Raw genomic sequence first — 19,600 nt, forward strand, 5'->3', positions numbered from 1 at the left:
ACACTTAGGGGAATCCAAGATGAGGTGACTTGTGGGGCTCTGACCAGGTTCTGTTACCCAGAATCCTTTGCAAACCTCAAGAATTTGGCAAAAAAAACACTTTTTCCTGTCATTTCGGTGAAAGAAAGTTCTGGAATCTGAGAGGAGCCACAAATTTCCTTCCACCCAGCGTTCCCCCAAGTCTTCCGATAAAAATGTTACCTCACTTGTGTGGGTAGGCCTAGCACCCGCAACAGGATATGCCCCAAAACACGATGTGGACACATCACATTTTCAGAAAGAAAACAGAGCTGTTTTTTGCTAACTGCCTAGCTGTGGATTTTGGCCTCTAGCTCAGCAGGCACCAAGGGAAACCTAGAAAACCTGTGCATTTTTGAAAACTAGATACCTAGGAGAATCCAAGATGGGGTGACTTGTGGGGCTCTGACCAGTTTCTGTTACCCAAAATCCTTTGCAAACCTCAAAATTTGGCAAAAAAAAAACTTGTTCCTGTCATTTCGGTGACAGAAAGTTCTGGAATCTGAGAGGAGCCACAAATTTCCTTCCACCCAGCGTTCCCCTAAGTCTTCTGATAAAAATGTTACCTCACTTGTGTGGGTAGGCCTAGCGCCCGCGACAGGATATGCCCCAAAACACGACGTGGACACATCACATTTTCAGAAAGAAAACAGAGCTGTATTTTGCTAAGTGTCTAGCTGTGGATTTTGGCCTCTAGCTCAGCCGGCACCTTGGGAAACCTAGAAAACCTGTGCATTTTCTAAAACTTGACACCTAGGGGAATCCAAGATGGGGTGACTTGTGGGGCTCTGACCAGGTTCTGTTACCCAGAATCCTTTGCAAACCTCAAAATTTCGCAAAAAAACACTTTTTCCTGTCATTTCGGTGACAGAAAGTTCTGGAATCTGAGAGGAGCCACAAATTTCCTTCCACACAGCGTTCCCCCAAGTCTTCTGATAAAAATCATACCTCACTTGTGTGGGTAGGCCTAGCGCCCGCGACAGGATATGCCCCAAAAACGACAAGGACACATCACATTTTCAGAAAGAAAACAGAGCTGTTTTTTTCTAAGTGCCTAGCTGTGGATTTTGGCCTCTAGCTCAGCCGGCAAATTTGGAAACCTAGGAAACCTATGCATTTTTCAAAACTAGACACCTAGGGGAATCCAAGATGGGGTGACTTGTGGGGCTCTGACCAGGTACTGTTACCCAGAATCCTTTGCAAACCTCAAAATTTGGCTAAAAAACACTTTTTCCTGTCATTTCGTTGACAGAAATTTCTGGAATCTGAGAGGAGCCACAAATTTCCTACCACCCAGCGTTCCCCCACGTCTCCCGAAGAAAATGGTACCTCACTTGTGTGGGTAGTCCTAGCGCCTGCGACAGGATATGCCCCAAAACACAACGTGAACACATCACATTTTCAGAAAGAAAACAGAGCTGTTTTTTGCTAACTGCCTAGCTGTGGATTTTGGCCTCTAGCTGAGCCGGCACCTGGGGAAACCTCGCAAACCTGTGCATTTTTTAAAACTAGACACTTAGGGGAATCCAAGATGGGGTGACTTGTGGGGCTCTGACCAGGATCTGTTACCCAGAATCCTTTGCAAACCTCAAGAATTTAGCAAAAAAAACACTTTTTCCTGTCATTTCGGTGACAGAAAGTTCTGGAATCTGAGAGGAGCCACAAATTTCCTTCCACCCAGCGTTCCCCCAAGTCTTCCGATAAAAATGTTACCTCACTTGTGTGGGTAGGCCTAGCGCCCGCAACAGGATATGCCCCAAAACTCGATGTGGACACATCACATTTTCAGAAAGAAAACAGAGCTGTTTTTTGCTAACTGCCTAGCTGTGGATTTTGGCCTCTAGCTCAGCCGGCACCTGGGGAAACCTAGCAAACCTGTGCATTTTTTAAAACTAAACACCTAGGGGAATCCAAGATGGGGTGACTTGTGGGGCTCTGACCAGGTTCTGTTACCCAAAATCCTTTGCAAACCTCAAAATTTGGCATAAAAACCACACTTTTTGCTGTCATTTCGGTGACAGAAAGTTCTGGAATCTGAGAGGAGCCACAAATTTCCTTCCACCCAGCGTTCCCCCAAGTCTTCTGATAAAAATGATACCTCACTTGTGTGGGTAGGCCTAGCGCCCGCAACAGGATATGCCCCAAAAACGACGTGGACACATCACATTTTCAGAAAGAAAACAGAGCTGTTTTTTGCTAAGTGCCTAGCTGTGGATTTTGGCCTCTAGCTCAGCCGGCACCTGGGGAAACCTAGCAAACCTGTGCATTTTTTAAAACTAAACACCTAGGGGAATCCAAGATGGGGTGACTTGTGGGGCTCTGACCAGGTTCTGTTACCCAAAATCCTTTGCAAACCTCAAAATTTGGCAAAAAAACCACACTTTTTGCTGTCATTTCGGTGACAGAAAGTTCTGGAATCTGAGAGGAGCCACAAATTTCCTTCCACCCAGCTTTCCCCCAAGTCTTCTGATAAAAATGATACCTCACTTGTGTGGGTAGGCCTAGCGCCCGCAACAGGATATGCCCCAAAAACGACGTGGACACATCACATTTTCAGAAAGAAAACAGAGCTGTTTTTTACTAAGTGCCTAGCTGTGGATTTTGGCCTCTAGCTCAGCCGGCACCTGGGGAAACCTAGGAAACCTGTGCATTTTTTAGAACTAGACACCTTGGGGAATCCAAGATGGGGTGACTTGTGGGGCTCTGACCAGGTTCTGTTACCCAGAATCCTTTGCAAACCTCAAAATTTGGCAAAAAAAACACTTTTTCCAGTCATTTCGGTGACAGAAATTTCTGGAATCTGAGAGGAGCCACAAATTTCCTTCCACCCAGCGTTCCCCCAAGTCTTCTGATATAAATGATACCTCACTTGTGTGGGTAGGCCTAGCGCCCGCAACAGGATATGCCCCAAAAACGACGTGCACACATCACATTTTCAGAAAGAAAACAGAGCTGTTTTTTACTAAGTGCCTAGCTGTGGATTTTGGCCTCTAGCTCAGCCGGCACCTGGGGAAACCAAGGAAACCTATGCATTTTTTAAAACTAGACACCTAGGGGAATCCAAGATGGGGTGACTTGTGGGGCTCTGACCAGGTTCTGTTACCCAGAATCCTTTGCAAACCTAAAAATTTGGCCAAAAAACCCACCTTTTCCTGTCATTTCGGTGACAGAAATTTCTGGAATCTGAGAGGAGCGACAAATTTCCTTCTACCCAGTGTTCCCCTAAGTCTTCTGATAAAAATGTTACCTCACTTGTGTGGGTAGGCCTAGCGCCCGCGACAGGATATGCCCCAAAACACGACATGGACACATCACATTTTCAGAAAGAAAACAGAGCTGTTTTTTGCTAAGTGCCTAGCTGTGGATTTTGGCCTCTAGCTCAGCCGGCACCTGGGGAAACCTAGCAAACCTGTGCATTTTTTAAAACTAAACACCTAGGGGAATCCAAGATGGGGCGACTTGTGGGGCTCTGAACAGGTTCTGTTACCCAAAATCCTTTGCAAACCTCAAAATTTGGCAAAAAAAACACACTTTTTCCTGTCATTTCGGTGACAGAAAGTTCTGGAATCTGAGAGGAGCCACAAATTTCCTTCCACCCAGAGTTCCCCCAAGTCTTCTGATAAAAATGATACCTCACTTGTGTGGGTAGGCCTAGCGCCCGCAACAGGATATGGCCCAAAAACGACGTGGACACATCACATTTTCTGAAAGAAAACAGAGCTGTTTTTTACTAAGTGCCTAGCTGTGGATTTTGGCCTCTAGCTCATCCGGCACCTGGGGAAACCTAGGAAACCTGTGCATTTTTTAGAACTAGACACCTTGGGGAATCCAAGATGGGGTGACTTGTCGGGCTCTGACCAGGTTCTGTTACCCAGAATCCTTTGCAAACCTCAAAAATTGGCAAAAAAACACTTTTTCCAGTCATTTCGGTGACAGAAATTTCTGGAATCTGAGAGGAGCCACGAATTTCCTTCCACCCAGCGTTCACCACGTCTCCCGAAGAAAATGGTACCTCACTTGTGTGGGTAGGCCTAGCGCCCGCGACAGTATATGCCCCAAAACACAACGTGGACACATCACATTTTCAGAAAGAAAACAGAGCTGTTTTTTGCTAACTGCCTAGCTGTGGATTTTGGCCTCTAGCTCAGCCGGCACCTGGGGAAACCTAGGAAACCTGTGCATTTTTTAGAACTAGACACCTCGGGGAATCCAAGATGGGGTGACTTGTGGGGCTCTGACCAGGTTCTGTTACCCAAAATCCTTTGCAAACCTCAAAATTTGGCAAAAAAAACACACTTTCTCCTGTCATTTCGGTGACAGAAAGTTCTGGAATCTGAGAGGAGCCACAAATTTCCTTCCACCCAGCGTTCCCCCAAGTCTTCTGATAAAAATGATACCTCACTTGTGTGGGTAGGCCTAGCGCCCGCAACAGGATATGCCCCAAAAACGACGTAGACACATCACATTTTCAGAAAGAAAACAGAGCTGTTTTTTACTAAGTGCCTAGCTGTGGATTTTGGCCTCTAGCTCAGCCGGCACCTGGGGAAACCTAGGAAACCTGCGCATTTTTTAGAACTAGACAGTTAGGGGAATCCAAGATGAGGTGACTTGTGGGGCTCTGACCAGGTTCTGTTACCCAGAATCCTTTGCAAACCTCATGAATTTGGCAAAAAAAACACTTTTTCCTGTCATTTCGGTGAAAGAAAGTTCTGGAATCTGAGAGGAGCCACAAATTTCCTTCCACCCAGCGTTCCCCCAAGTCTTCCGATAAAAATGTTACCTCACTTGTGTGGGTAGGCCTAGCGCCCGCAACAGGATATGCCCCAAAACACGATGTGGACACATCACATTTTCAGAAAGAAAACAGAGCTGTTTTTTGCTAACTGCCTAGCTGTGGATTTTGGCCTCTAGCTCTGCCGGCACCTGGGGAAACCTCGCAAACCTGTGCATTTTTTAAAACTAGACACTTAGGGGAATCCAAGATGAGGTGACTTGTGGGGCTCTGACCAGGTTCTGTTACCCAGAATCCTTTGCAAACCTCAAGAATTTGGCAAAAAAAACACTTTTTCCTGTCATTTCGGTGAAAGAAAGTTCTGGAATCTGAGAGGAGCCACAAATTTCCTTCCACCCAGCGTTCCCCCAAGTCTTCCGATAAAAATGTTACCTCACTTGTGTGGGTAGGCCTAGCACCCGCAACAGGATATGCCCCAAAACACGATGTGGACACATCACATTTTCAGAAAGAAAACAGAGCTGTTTTTTGCTAACTGCCTAGCTGTGGATTTTGGCCTCTAGCTCAGCAGGCACCAAGGGAAACCTAGAAAACCTGTGCATTTTTGAAAACTAGATACCTAGGAGAATCCAAGATGGGGTGACTTGTGGGGCTCTGACCAGTTTCTGTTACCCAAAATCCTTTGCAAACCTCAAAATTTGGCAAAAAAAAAACTTGTTCCTGTCATTTCGGTGACAGAAAGTTCTGGAATCTGAGAGGAGCCACAAATTTCCTTCCACCCAGCGTTCCCCTAAGTCTTCTGATAAAAATGTTACCTCACTTGTGTGGGTAGGCCTAGCGCCCGCGACAGGATATGCCCCAAAACACGACGTGGACACATCACATTTTCAGAAAGAAAACAGAGCTGTATTTTGCTAAGTGTCTAGCTGTGGATTTTGGCCTCTAGCTCAGCCGGCACCTTGGGAAACCTAGAAAACCTGTGCATTTTCTAAAACTAGACACCTAGGGGAATCCAAGATGGGGTGACTTGTGGGGCTCTGACCAGGTTCTGTTACCCAGAATCCTTTGCAAACCTCAAAATTTGGCAAAAAAAACACTTTTTCCTGTCATTTCAGTGACAGAAAGTTCTGGAATCTGAGAGGAGCCACACATTTCCTTCCACCCAGCGTTCTCCCAAGTCTCCCGATAAAAATGGTACCTCACTTGTGTGGGTAGGTCTAGCGCCCGCGACAGGATATGCCCCAAAACACGATGTGGACACATCACATTTTCAGAAAGAAAACAGAGCTGTTTTTTGCTTACTGCCTAGCTGTGGATTTTGGCCTCTAGCTCAGCCGGCACCTGGGGAAAGCTAGAAAACCTGTTCATTTTTTAAAACTAGACACCTAGGGGAATCCAAGATGGGGTGACTTGTGGGGCTCTGACCAGGTTCTGTTACCCAAAATCCTTTGCAAACCTCAAAATTTGGCAAAAAAAACACACTTTTTCCTGTCATTTCGGTGACAGAAATTTCTGGAATCTGAGAGGAGCCTCAAATTTCCTTCCAACCAGCGTTCCTCCAAGTTTTCTGATAAAAATGATACCTCACTTGTGTTGGTAGGCCTAGCGCCCGCAACAGGATATGCCCCAAAAACGACGTGGACACCTCACATTTTCAGAAAGAAAACAGAGCTGTTATTTACTAAGTGCCTAGCTGTGGATTTTGGCCTCTAGCTCAGCCGGCACCTGGGGAAACCTAGGAAACCTGCGCATTTTTTAGAACTAGACACCTCGGGGAATCCAAGATGGGGTGACTTGTGGGGCTCTGACCAGGTTCTGTTACCCAGAATCCTTTGCAAACCTCAGAATTTGGCAAAAAAACACTTTTTCCTGTCATTTCGGTGACAGAAATTTCTGGAATCTGAGAGGAGCCACAAATTTCCTTCGACCCAGCGTTCCCCCAAGACTTCTGATAAAAATTATACCTCACTTGTGTGGGTAGGCCTAGCGCCCGCGACAGGATATGCCCCAAAACACGACGTGGACACATCACATTTTCAGAAAGAAAACAGAGCTGTTTTTTACTAAGTGCTTAGCTGTGGATTTTGGCCTCTAGCTCAGCCAGCACCTGGGGAAACCTAGGATACCTATGCATTTTTTAAAACTAGACACCTAGGGGAATCCAAGTTGGGGTGACTTGTGGGGCTCTGACCAGGTTCTGTTAGCCAGAATCCTTTGCAAACCTCAAAATTTGGCAAACAAACACTTTTTCCTGTCATTTCGGTCACAGAAATTTCTGGAATCTAAGAGGAGCAACAAATTTCCTTCCCCCCAGCGTTCCCCCACGTCTCCCGAAGAAAATGGTACCTCACTTGTGTGGGTAGGCCTAGCACCCGCAACAGGATATGCCCCAAAACACGATGTGGACACATCACATTTTCAGAAAGAAAACAGAGCTGTTTTTTGCTAACTGCCTAGCTGTGGATTTTGGCCTCTAGCTCAGCAGGCACCTGGGGAAACCTAGAAAACCTGTGCATTTTTGAAAACTAGATACCTAGGAGAATCGAAAATGGGGTGACTTGTGGGGCTATGACCAGTTTCTGTTACCCAAAATCCTTTGCAAACCTCAAAATTTGGCAAAAAAAAAAACTTGTTCCTGTCATTTCGGTGACAGAAAGTTCTGGAATCTGAGAGGAGCCACAAATTTCCTTCCACCCAGCGTTCCCCTAAGTCTTCTGATAAAAATGTTACTTCACTTGTGTGGGTAGGCCTAGCGCCCGCGACAGGATATGCCCCAAAACACGACGTGGACACATCACATTTTCAGAAAGAAAACAGAGCTGTTTTTTGCTAACTGCCTAGCTGTGGATTTTGGCCTCTAGCTCAGCCGGCACCTGGGGAAACCTCGCAAACCTTTGCATTTTTTAAAACTAGACACTTAGGGGAATCCAAGATGGGGTGACTTGTGGGGCTCTGACCAGGTTCTGTTACCCAGAATCCTTTGCAAACCTCAAGATTTTGGCAAAAAAAAACACTTTTTCCTGTCATTTCGGTGAAAGAAAGTTCTGGAATCTGAGAGGAGCCACAAATTTCCTTCCACCCAGCGTTCCCCCAAGTCTTCCGATAAAAATGTTACCTCACTTGTGTGGGTAGGCCTAGCTCCCGCAACAGGATATGCCCCAAAATACGATGTGGACACATCACATTTTCAGAAAGAAAACAGAGCTGTTTTTTGCTAACTGCCTAGCTGTGGATTTTGGCCTCTAGCTCAGCAGGCACCTGGGGAAACCTAGAAAACCTGTGCATTTTTTAAAACTAGATGCCTAGGAGAATCCAAGATGGGGTGACTTGTTGGGCTCTGACCAGTTTCTGTTACCCAAAATCCTTTGCAAAACTCAAAATTTGGCCAAAAAAAAACTTTTTCCTGTCATTTCGGTGACAGAAAGTTCTGGAATCTGAGAGGAGCCACAAATTTCCTTCCACCCAGCGTTCCCCTAAGTCTTCTGATAAAAATGTTACTTCACTTGTGTGGGTAGGCCTAGCGCCCGCGACAGGATATGCCCCAAAACACGACGTGGACACATCACATTTTCAGAAAGAAAACAGAGCTGTATTTTGCTAAGTGTCTAGCTGTGGATTTTGGCCTCTAGCTCAGCCGGCACCTGGGGAAACCTAGCAAACCTGTGCATTTTCTAAAACTAGACACCTAGGGGAATCCAAGATGGGGTGACTTGTGGGGCTCTGACCAGGTTCTGTTACCCAGAATCCTTTGCAAACCTCAAAATTTGGCAAAAAAAACACTTTTTCCTGTCATTTCAGTGACAGAAAGTTCTGGAATCTGAGAGGAGCCACACATTTCCTTCCACCCAGCGTTCCCCCAAGTCTCCCGATAAAAATGGTACCTCACTTGTGTGGGTAGGTCTAGCGCCCGCGACAGGATATGCCCCAAAACACGATGTGGACACATCACATTTTCAGAAAGAAAACCGAGCTGTTTTTTGCTAACTGCCTAGCTGTGGATTTTGGCCTCTAGCTCAGCAGGCACCTGGGGAAACCTAGAAAACCTGTGCATTTTCGAAAACTAGATACCTAGGAGAATCCAAGATGGGGTGACTTGTGGGGCTCTGACCAGGATCTGTTACCGAAAATCCTTTGCAAACCTCAAAAGTTGGCAAAAAAACCACTTTTTCCTGTCATTTCGGTGACAGAAATTTCTGGAATCTGAGAGGAACCACAAATTTCCTTCCACCCAGCGTTCCCCTAAGTCTTCCGATAAAAATGTTACCTCACTTGTGTGGGTAGGCCTAGCGCCCGCGACAGGATATGCCCCAAAAACGACGTGGACACATCACATTTTCAGAAAGAAAACAGAGCTGTTTTTTACTAAGTGCTTAGCTGTGGATTTTGGCCTCTAGCTCAGCCAGCACCTGGGGAAACCTAGGATACCTATGCATTTTTTAAAACTAGACACCTAGGGGAATCCAAGTTGGGGTGACTTGTGGGGCTCTGACCAGGTTCTGTTAGCCAGAATCCTTTGCAAACCTCAAAATTTGGCAAAAAAACACTTTTTCCTGTCATTTCGGTGACAGAAATTTCTGGAATCTAAGAGGAGCCACAAATTTCCTTCCCCCCAGCGTTCCCCCACGTCTCCCGAAGAAAATGGTACCTCACTTGTGTGGATAGGCCTAGCGCCTGCGACAGGATATGCCCCAAAACACAACGTGGACACATCACATTTTCAGAAAGAAAACAGAGCTGTTTTTTAATAACTACCTAGCTGTGGATTTTGGCCTCTAGCTCAGCCGGCACCTGGGGAAACCTCGCAAACCTGTGCATTTTTTAAAACTAGGCACTTCGGGGAATCCAAGTTGGGGTGACTTGTGGGGCTCTGACCAGGTTCTGTTACCCAGAATCCTTTGCAAACCTCAAGAATTTGGCAAAAAAAACACTTTTTCCTGTCATTTCGGTGAAAGAAAGTTCTGGAATCTGAGAGGAGCCACAAATTTCCTTCCACCCAGCGTTCCCCCAAGTCTTCCGATAATAATGTTACCTCACTTGTGTGGGTAGGCCTAGCGCCCGCGACAGGATATGCCCCAAATCACGATGTGGACACATCACATTTTCAGAAAGAAAACAGAGCTGTTTTTTGCTAACTGCCTAGCTGTTTATTTTGGCCTCTAACTCGGCAGGCACCTGGGGAAACTTAGCAATCCCGTGCATTTTTTAAAACTAGACACCTAGGGGAATCCAAGATGGGGTGACTTGTGGGGCTCTGACCAGGTTTTGTTACCCAAAATCCTTTGCAAACCTCAAAATTTGGCAAAAAAACACTTTTTCCTGTTATTTCAGTGACAGAAAGCTCTGGAATCTGAGAGGAGCCACACATTTCCTTCCACCCAGCGTTCCCAAACATCTCCCGAAGAAAATGGTACGTAACTTATGTGGGTAGGCCTAGCGCCTGCGACAGGATATGCCCCAAAACACAACGTGGACACATCACATTTTCAGAAAGAAAATAGAGCTGTTTTTTGCTAACTGCCTAGCTGTGGATTTTGGCCTCTAGCTCAGCCGGCACCTGGGGAAACCTCGCAAACCTGTGCATTTTTTAAAACTAGACACTTAGGGGAATCCAAGATGGGGTGACTTGTGGGGCTCTGACCAAGTTCTGTTACCCAGAATCCTTTGCAAACCTCAAAATTTGGCAAAAAAAAACACTTTTTCCTGTCATTTCGGTGACAGAAAGTTCTGGAATCTGAGAGGAGCCACAAATTTCCTTCCACCCAGCGTTCCCCCAAGTCTTCCGATAAAAATGTTACCTCACTTGTGTGGGTAGGCCTAGTGCCCGCGACAGGATATGCCCCAAAACGCGATGTGGACACATCACATTTTCAGAAAGAAAACAGAGCTGTTTTTTGCTAACTGCCTAGCAGTGGATTTTGGCCTCTAGCTCAGCAGGCACCTGGGGAAACCTAGAAAACCTGTGCATTTTTGAAAACTAGATACCTAGGAGAATCCAAGATGGGGTGACTTGTGGGGCTCTGACCAGATTCTGTTACCCAAAATCCTTTGCAAACCTCAAAATTTGGCAAAAAAAAACACTTTTTCCTGTCATTTCGGTGACAGAAAGTTCTGGAATCTGAGAGGAGCCACAAATTTCCTTCCACCCAGCGTTCCCCTAAGTCTTCCGATAAAAATGTTACCTCACTTGTGTGGGTAGGCCTAGCGCCCGCGAAAGGATATGCCCCAAAACACGACGTGGACAAATCACATTTTCAGAAAGAAAACAGAGCTGTTTTTTGCTAAGTGCCTAGCTGTGGATTTTGGCCTCTAGCTCAGTCGGCACCTGGGGAAACCTAGCAAACCCATGCATTTTTTAACACTAGGCACCTAGGGGAATCCAAGATGGGGTGACTTGTGGGGCTCTGACAAGGTTCTGTTACCCAGAATCCTTTGCAAACCTCAAAATTTGGCAAAAAAACACTTTTTCCTGTCATTTCAGTGACAGAAAGTTCTGGAATCTGAGAGGAGCCACACATTTCCTTCCACCCAGCGTTCCCCCAAGTCTCCCGATAAAAATGTTACCTCACTTGTGTGGGTAGGTCTAGCGCCCGCGACAGGATGTGCCCCAAAAGACGATGTGGACACATCACATTTTCAGAAAGAAAACAGAGCTGTTTTTTGCTAACTGCCTAGCTGTGGATTTTCGCCTCTAGCTCAGCCTGCAACTGGGAAACCTAGGAAACCTATGCATTTTTGAAAACTAGACACCTAGGGGAATCCAAGATGTGGTGACTTGTGGGGCTCTGACCAGGTTCTGTTACCCAGAATCCTTTGCAAACCTCAAAATTTGGCAAAAAAACACTTTTTCCTGTCATTTCGGTGACAGAAATTTCTGGAATCTAAGAGGAGCTACAAATTTCCTTCCCCCAGCGTTCCCCCACGTCTCCTGAAGAAAATGGTACCTCACTTGTGTGGGTAGGCCTAGCGCCTGTGACAGGATATGCCCCAAAACACAACGTGTACACATCACATTTTCAGAAAGAAAACAGAGCTGTTTTTTGCTAACTACCTAGCTGTGGATTTTGGCCTCTAGCTCAGCCGGCACCTGGGGAAACCTCGCAAACCTATGCATTTTTTAAAACTAGACACTTAGGGGAATCCAAGATGGGGTGACTTGTGGGGCTCTGACCAGGTTCTGTTACCCAGAATCTTTTGCAAATCTCAAAATTTGGCAAAAAAAACACTTTTTCCTGTCATTTCGGTGACAGAAAGTTCTGGAATCTGAGAGGAGCCACAAATTTCCTTCCACCCAGCGTTCCCCCAAGTCTTCTGATAAAAATGTTACCTCACTTGTGTGGGTAGGCCTAGCGCCCGCGACAGGATATGCCCCAAAACACGATGTGGACACATCACATTTTCAGAAAGAAAGCAGAGCTGTTTTTTGCTAACTGCCTAGCTGTGGATTTTGGCATCTAGCTCAGCAGGCACCTGGGAAACCTAGAAAACCTGTGCATTTTTTAAAACTAGATACCTAGGAGAATCCAAGATGGGGTGACTTGTGGGGCTCTGACCAGTTTCTGTTACCCAAAATCTATTGCAAACCTCAAAATTTGGCAAAAAAAACACTTTTCCTGTCATTTCGGTGACAGAAATTTCTGGAAATTGAGAGGAGCCACAAATTTCCTTCCACCCAGCGTTCCCCTAAGTCTTCCGATAAAAATGTTACCTCACTTGTGTGGGTAGGCCTAGCGCCCGCGACAGGATATGCCGCAAAACACGACGTGGACACATCACATTTTCAGAAAGAAAACAGAGCTGTTTTTTACTAAGTGCCTAGCTGTGGATTTTGGCCTCTAGCTCAGCCGGCACCTGGGGAAACCGAGGAAACCTGCACATTGTTTAGAACTAGACACCTTGGGGAATCCAAGATGGGGTGACTTGTGGGGCTCTGACCAGGTTCTGTTACCCAGAATCCTTTGCAAACCTCAGAATTTGGCAAAAAAACACTTTTTTCTGTCATTTCGGTGACAGAAATTTCTGGAATCTGAGAGGAGCCACAAATTTCCTTCCACCCAGCGTTCCCCCAAGACTTCTGATAAAAATGATACCTCACTTGTGTGGGTAGGACTAGCACCCGCGACAGGATATGCCCCAAAAACGACGTGGACACATCACATTTTCAGAAAGAAAACAGAGCTGTTTTTTACTAAGTGCCTAGCTGTGGATTTTGGCCTCTAGCTCAGCCGGCACATGGGGAAACCTAGGAAACCTATGCATTTTTTAAAACTAGACACCTAGGGGAATCCAAGTTGGGGTGACTTGTGGGGCTCTGACCAGGTTCTGTTACCCAGAATCCTTTGCAAACCTCAAAATTTGGCAAAAAAACACTTTTTCCTGTCATTTCGGTGACAGAAATTTCTGGAATCTAAGAGGAGCCACAAATTTCCTTCCCCCAGCGTTCCCCCACGTCTCCTGAAGAAAATGGTACCTCACTTGTGTGGGTAGGCCTAGCGCCTGCGACAGGATATGCCCCAAAACACAACGTGTACACATCACATTTTCAGAAAGAAAACAGAGCTGTTTTTTGCTAACTACCTAGCTGTGGATTTTGGCCTCTAGCTCAGCCGGCACCTGGGGAAACCTCGCAAACCTATGCATTTTTTAAAACTAGACACTTCGGGGAATCCAAGATGGGGTGACTTGTGGGGCTCTGACCAGGTTCTGTTACCCAGAATCTTTTGCAAACCTCAAAATTTGGCAAAAAAAAAACTTTTTCCTGTCATTTCGGTGACAGAAAGTTCTGGAATCTGAGAGGAGCCACAAATTTCCTTCCACCCAGCGTTCCCCCAAGTCTTCTGATAAAAATGTTACCTCACTTGTGTGGGTAGGCCTAGCGCCCGTGACAGGATATGCCCCAAAACACGATGTGGACACATCACATTTTCTGAAAGAAAGCAGAGCTGTTTTTTGCTAACTGCCTAGCTGTGGATTTTGGCCTCTAGCTCAGCAGGCACCTGGGGAAACCTAGAAAACCTGTGCATTTTTTAAAACTAGATACCTAGGAGAATCCAAGATGGGGTGACTTGTGGGGCTCTGACCAGTTTCTGTTACCCAAAATCCTTTGCAAACCTCAAAATTTGGCAAAAAAAATACTTTTTCCTGTCATTTCGGTGAAAGAAAGTTCTGGAATCTGAGAGGAGCCACAAATTTCCTTCCACCCAGTGTTCCCCTAAGTCCTCCGATAAAAATGTTACCTCACTTGTGTGGGTAGGCCTAGCGCCCGCGACAGGATATGCCCCAAAACACGACGTGGACACATCACATTTTCAGAAAGAAAACAGAGCTGTTTTTTGCTAAGTGCCTAGCTGTGGATTTTGGCCTCTAGCTCAGCCGGCACCTGGGGAAACCTAGCAAACCCGTGCATTTTTTAAAACTAGACACCTAGGGGAATCCAAGATGGGGTGACTTGTGGGGCTGTGACCAGGTTCTGTTACCCAGAATCCTTTGCAAACCTCAACATTTGGCAAAAAAACACTTTTTCCTGTCATTTCAGTGACAGAAAGTTCTGGAATCTGAGAGGAGCCACACATTTCCTTCCACCCAGCGTTCCCCCAAGTCTCCCGATAAAAATGGTACTTCACATGTGTGGGTAGGTCTAGCGCCCGCGACAGGATATGCCCCAAAACACGATGTGGACACATCACATTTTCAGAAAGAAAACAGAGCTGTTTTTTGCTAACTGCCTAGCTGTGGATTTTGGCCTCTAGCTCAGCCGGCACCTGGGGAAACCTAGAAAACCTGTGCATTTTTGAAAACTAGACACCAAGGGGAATCCAAGATGGGGTGACTTGTGGGTCTCCGACCAGGTTCTGTTACCCAAAATCCTTTGCAAACCTCAAAATTTGGCAAAAAAAAAACACTTTTTCCTGTCATTTCGGTGACAGAAAGTTCTGGAATCTGAGAGGAGCCACAAATTTCCTTCTACCCAGCGTTCCCCCAAGTCTTCTGATAAAAATGATACCTCACTTGTGTGGGTAGGCCTAGCGCCCGCAACAGGATATGCCCCAAAAACGACGACAGAAAGAAAACAGAGCTGTTTTTTACTAAGTGCCTAGCTGTGGATTTTGGCCTCTAGCTCAGCAGGCACCTGGGGAAACCTAGGAAACCTGCGCATTTTTTAGAACTAGACACCTCGGGGAATCCAAGATGGGGTGACTTGTGGGGCTCTGACCAGGTTCTGTTACCCAGAATCCTTTGCAAACCTCAAAATTGGGCAAAAAAACACTTTTTCCTGTCATTTCGGTGACAGAAATTTCTGGAATCTGAGAGGAGCCACAAATTTCCTTCCACCCAGCGTTCCCCCAAGACTTCTGATAAAAATGATACCTCACTTGTGTGGGTAGGACTAGCACCCGCGACAGGATATGCCCCAAAAACGACGTGGACACATCACATTTTCAGAAAGAAAACAGAGCTGTTTTTTACTAAGTGCCTAGCTGTGGATTTTGGCCTCTAGCTCAGCCGGCACATGGGGAAACCTAGGAAACCTATGCATTTTTTAAAACTAGACACCTAGGGGAATCCAAGTTGGGGTGACTTGTGGGGCTCTGACCAGGTTCTGTTACCCAGAATCCTTTGCAAACCTCAAAATTTGGCAAAAAAACACTTTTTCCTGTCATTTCGGTGACAGAAATTTCTGGAATCTAAGAGGAGCCACAAATTTCCTTCCCCCAGCGTTCCCCCACGTCTCCTGAAGAAAATGGTACCTCACTTGTGTGGGTAGGCCTAGCGCCTGCGACAGGATATGCCCCAAAACACAACGTGTACACATCACATTTTCAGAAAGAAAACAGAGCTGTTTTTTGCTAACTACCTAGCTGTGGATTTTGGCCTCTAGCTCAGCCGGCACCTGGGGAAACCTCGCAAACCTATGCATTTTTTAAAACTAGACACTTAGGGGAATCCAAGATGGGGTGACTTGTGGGGCTCTGACCAGGTTCTGTTACCCAGAATCTTTTGCAAACCTCAAAATTTGGCAAAAAAAAAACTTTTTCCTGTCATTTCGGTGACAGAAAGTTCTGGAATCTGAGAGGAGCCACAAATTTCCTTCCACCCAGCGTTCCCCCAAGTCTTCTGATAAAAATGTTACCTCACTTGTGTGGGTAGGCCTAGCGCCCGTGACAGGATATGCCCCAAAACACGATGTGGACACATCACATTTTCAGAAAGAAAGCAGAGCTGTTTTTTGCTAACTGCCTAGCTGTGGATTTTGGCCTCTAGCTCAGCAGGCACCTGGGGAAACCTAGAAAACCTGTGCATTTTTTAAAACTAGATACCTAGGAGAATCCAAGATGGGGTGACTTGTGGGGCTCTGACCAGTTTCTGTTACCCAAAATCCTTTGCAAACCTCAAAATTTGGCAAAAAAAATACTTTTTCCTGTCATTTCGGTGAAAGAAAGTTCTGGAATCTGAGAGGAGCCACAAATTTCCTTCCACCCAGTGTTCCCCTAAGTCTTCCGATAAAAATGTTACCTCACTTGTGTGGGTAGGCCTAGCGCCCGCGACAGGATATGCCCCAAAACACGACGTGGACACATCACATTTTCAGAAAGAAAACAGAGCTGTTTTTTGCTAAGTGCCTAGCTGTGGATTTTGGCCTCTAGCTCAGCCGGCACCTGGGGAAACCTAGCAAACCCGTGCATTTTTTAAAACTAGACACCTAGGGGAATCCAAGATGGGGTGACTTGTGGGGCTGTGACCAGGTTCTGTTACCCAGAATCCTTTGCAAACCTCAACATTTGGCAAAAAAACACTTTTTCCTGTCATTTCAGTGACAGAAAGTTCTGGAATCTGAGAGGAGCCACACATTTCCTTCCACCCAGCGTTCCCCCAAGTCTCCCGATAAAAATGGTACTTCACATGTGTGGGTAGGTCTAGCGCCCGCGACAGGATATGCCCCAAAACACGATGTGGACACATCACATTTTCAGAAAGAAAACAGAGCTGTTTTTTGCTAACTGCCTAGCTGTGGATTTTGGCCTCTAGCTCAGCCGGCACCTGGGGAAACCTAGAAAACCTGTGCATTTTTGAAAACTAGACACCTAGGGGAATCCAAGATGGGGTGACTTGTGGGTCTCCGACCAGGTTCTGTTACCCAAAATCCTTTGCAAACCTCAAAATTTGGCAAAAAAAAAACACTTTTTCCTGTCATTTCGGTGACAGAAAGTTCTGGAATCTGAGAGGAGCCACAAATTTCCTTCTACCCAGCGTTCCCCCAAGTCTTCTGATAAAAATGATACCTCACTTGTGTGGGTAGGCCTAGCGCCCGCAACAGGATATGCCCCAAAAACGACGACAGAAAGAAAACAGAGCTGTTTTTTACTAAGTGCCTAGCTGTGGATTTTGGCCTCTAGCTCAGCCGGCACCTGGGGAAACCTAGGAAACCTGCGCATTTTTTAGAACTAGACACCTCGGGGAATCCAAGATGGGGTGACTTGTGGGGCTCTGACCAGGTTCTGTTACCCAGAATCCTTTGCAAACCTCAAAATTGGGCAAAAAAACACTTTTTCCTGTCATTTCGGTGACAGAAATTTCTGGAATCTGAGAGGAGCCACAAATTTCCTTCCACCCAGCGTTCCCCCAAGTCTTCTGATAAAAATCATACCTCACTTGTGTGGGTAGGCCTAGCGCCCGCGACAGGATATGCCCCAAAAACGACGTGGACACATCACATTTTCAGAAAGAAATCAGAGCTGTTTTTTACTAAGTGCCTAGCTGTGGATTTTGGCCTCTACCTCAGCCGGCACCTCGGGAAACCGAGGAAACCTGCGCATTTTTTAGAACTAGACACCTTGGGGAATCCAAGATGGGGTGACTTGTGGGGCTCTGACCAGGTTCTGTTACCCAGAATCCTTTGCAAACCTCAGAATTTGGCAAAAAAACACTTTTTCCTGTCATTTCGGTGACAGAAATTTCTGGAATCTGAGAGGAGTCACAAATTTCCTTCCACCCAGCGTTCCCCCAAGACTTCTGATAAAAATGATACCTCACTTGTGTGGGTAGGCCTAGCACCCGCGACAGGATATGCCCCAAAAACGACGTGGACACATCACATTTTCAGAAAGAAAACAGAGCTGTTTTTTACTAAGTGTCTAGCTGTGGATTTTGGCCTCTAGCTCAGCCGGCACATGGGGAAACCTAGGAAACCTATGCATTTTTTAAAACTAGACACCTAGGGGAATCCAAGTTGGGGTGACTTGTGGGGCTCTGACCAGGTTCTGTTACCCAGAATCCTTTGCAAACCTCAAAATTTGGCAAAAAAACACTTTTTCCTGTCATTTCGGTGACAGAAATTTCTGGAATCTAAGAGGAGCCACAAATTTCCTTCCCCCCAGCGTTCCCCCACGTCTCCCGAAGAAAATGGTACCTCACTTGTGTGGGTAGGCCTAGCGCCTGCGACAGGATATGCCCCAAAACACAACGTGTACACATCACATTTTCAGAAAGAAAACAGAGCTGTTTTTTGCTAACTACCTAGCTGTGGATTTTGGCCTCTAGCTCAGCTGGCACCTGGGGAAACCTCGCAAACCTGTGCATTTTTTAAAACTAGACACTTAGGGGAATCCAAGATGGGGTGACTTGTGGGGCTCTGACCAGGTTCTGTTACCCAGAATCTTTTGCAAACCTCAAAATTTGGCAAAAAAAAAACTTTTTCCTGTCATTTCGGTGACAGAAAGTTCTGGAATCTGAGAGGAGCCACAAATTTCCTTCCACCCAGCGTTCCCCCAAGTCTTCTGATAAAAATGTTACCTCACTTGTGTGGGTAGGCCTAGCGCCCGCGACAGGATATGCCCCAAAACACGATGTGGACACATCACATTTTCAGAAAGAAAGCAGAGCTGTTTTTTGCTAACTGCCTAGCTGTGGATTTTGGCCTCTAGCTCAGCAGGCACCTGGGGAAACCTAGAAAACCTGTGCATTTTTTAAAACTAGATACCTAGGAGAATCCAAGATGGGGTGACTTGTGGGGCTCTGACCAGTTTCTGTTACCCAAAATCCTTTGCAAACCTCAAAATTTGGCAAAAAAAACACTTTTTCCTGTCATTTCGGTGAAAGAAAGTTCTGGAATCTGAGAGGAGCCACAAATTTCCTTCAACCCAGTGTTCCCCTAAGTCTTCCGATAAAAATGTTACCTCACTTGTGTGGGTAGGCCTAGCGCCCGCGACAGGATATGCCCCAAAACCCGACGTGGACACATCACATTTTCAGAAAGAAAACAGAGCTGTTTTTTGCTAACTGCCTAGCTGTGGATTTTGGCCTCTAGCTCAGCCGGCACCTGGGGAAACCTAGCAAACCCGTGCATTTTTTAAAACTAGACACCTAGGGGAATCCAAGATGGGGTGACTTGTGGAGCTCTGACCAGGTTCTGTTACCCAAAATCCTTTGCAAACCTCAAAATTTGGCAAAAAAAAAACACTTTTTCTTGTCATTTCGGTGACAGAAAGTTCTGGAATCTGAGAGGAGCCACAAATTTCCTTCTACCCAGTGTTCCCCCAAGTCTTCTGATAAAAATGATACCTCACTTGTGTGGGTAGGCCTAGCGCCCGCAACAGGATATGCCCCAAAAACGACGTCAGAATGAAAACAGAGCTGTTTTTTACTAAGTGCCTAGCTGTGGATTCTGGCCTCTAGCTCAGCCGGCACCTGGGGAAACCTAGGAAACCTGCGCATTTTTTAGAACTAGACACCTTGGGGAATCCAAGATGGGGTGACTTGTGGGGCTCTGACCAGGTTCTGTTACCCAGAATCCTTTGCAAACCTCAAAATTTGGCAAAAAAACACCTTTTCCTGTCATTTCGGTGACAGAAATTT

Source organism: Pleurodeles waltl, chromosome 5, assembly GCF_031143425.1.
Source record: "Pleurodeles waltl isolate 20211129_DDA chromosome 5, aPleWal1.hap1.20221129, whole genome shotgun sequence".
NCBI classification, from domain to species: Eukaryota; Metazoa; Chordata; class Amphibia; order Caudata; family Salamandridae; genus Pleurodeles; species Pleurodeles waltl.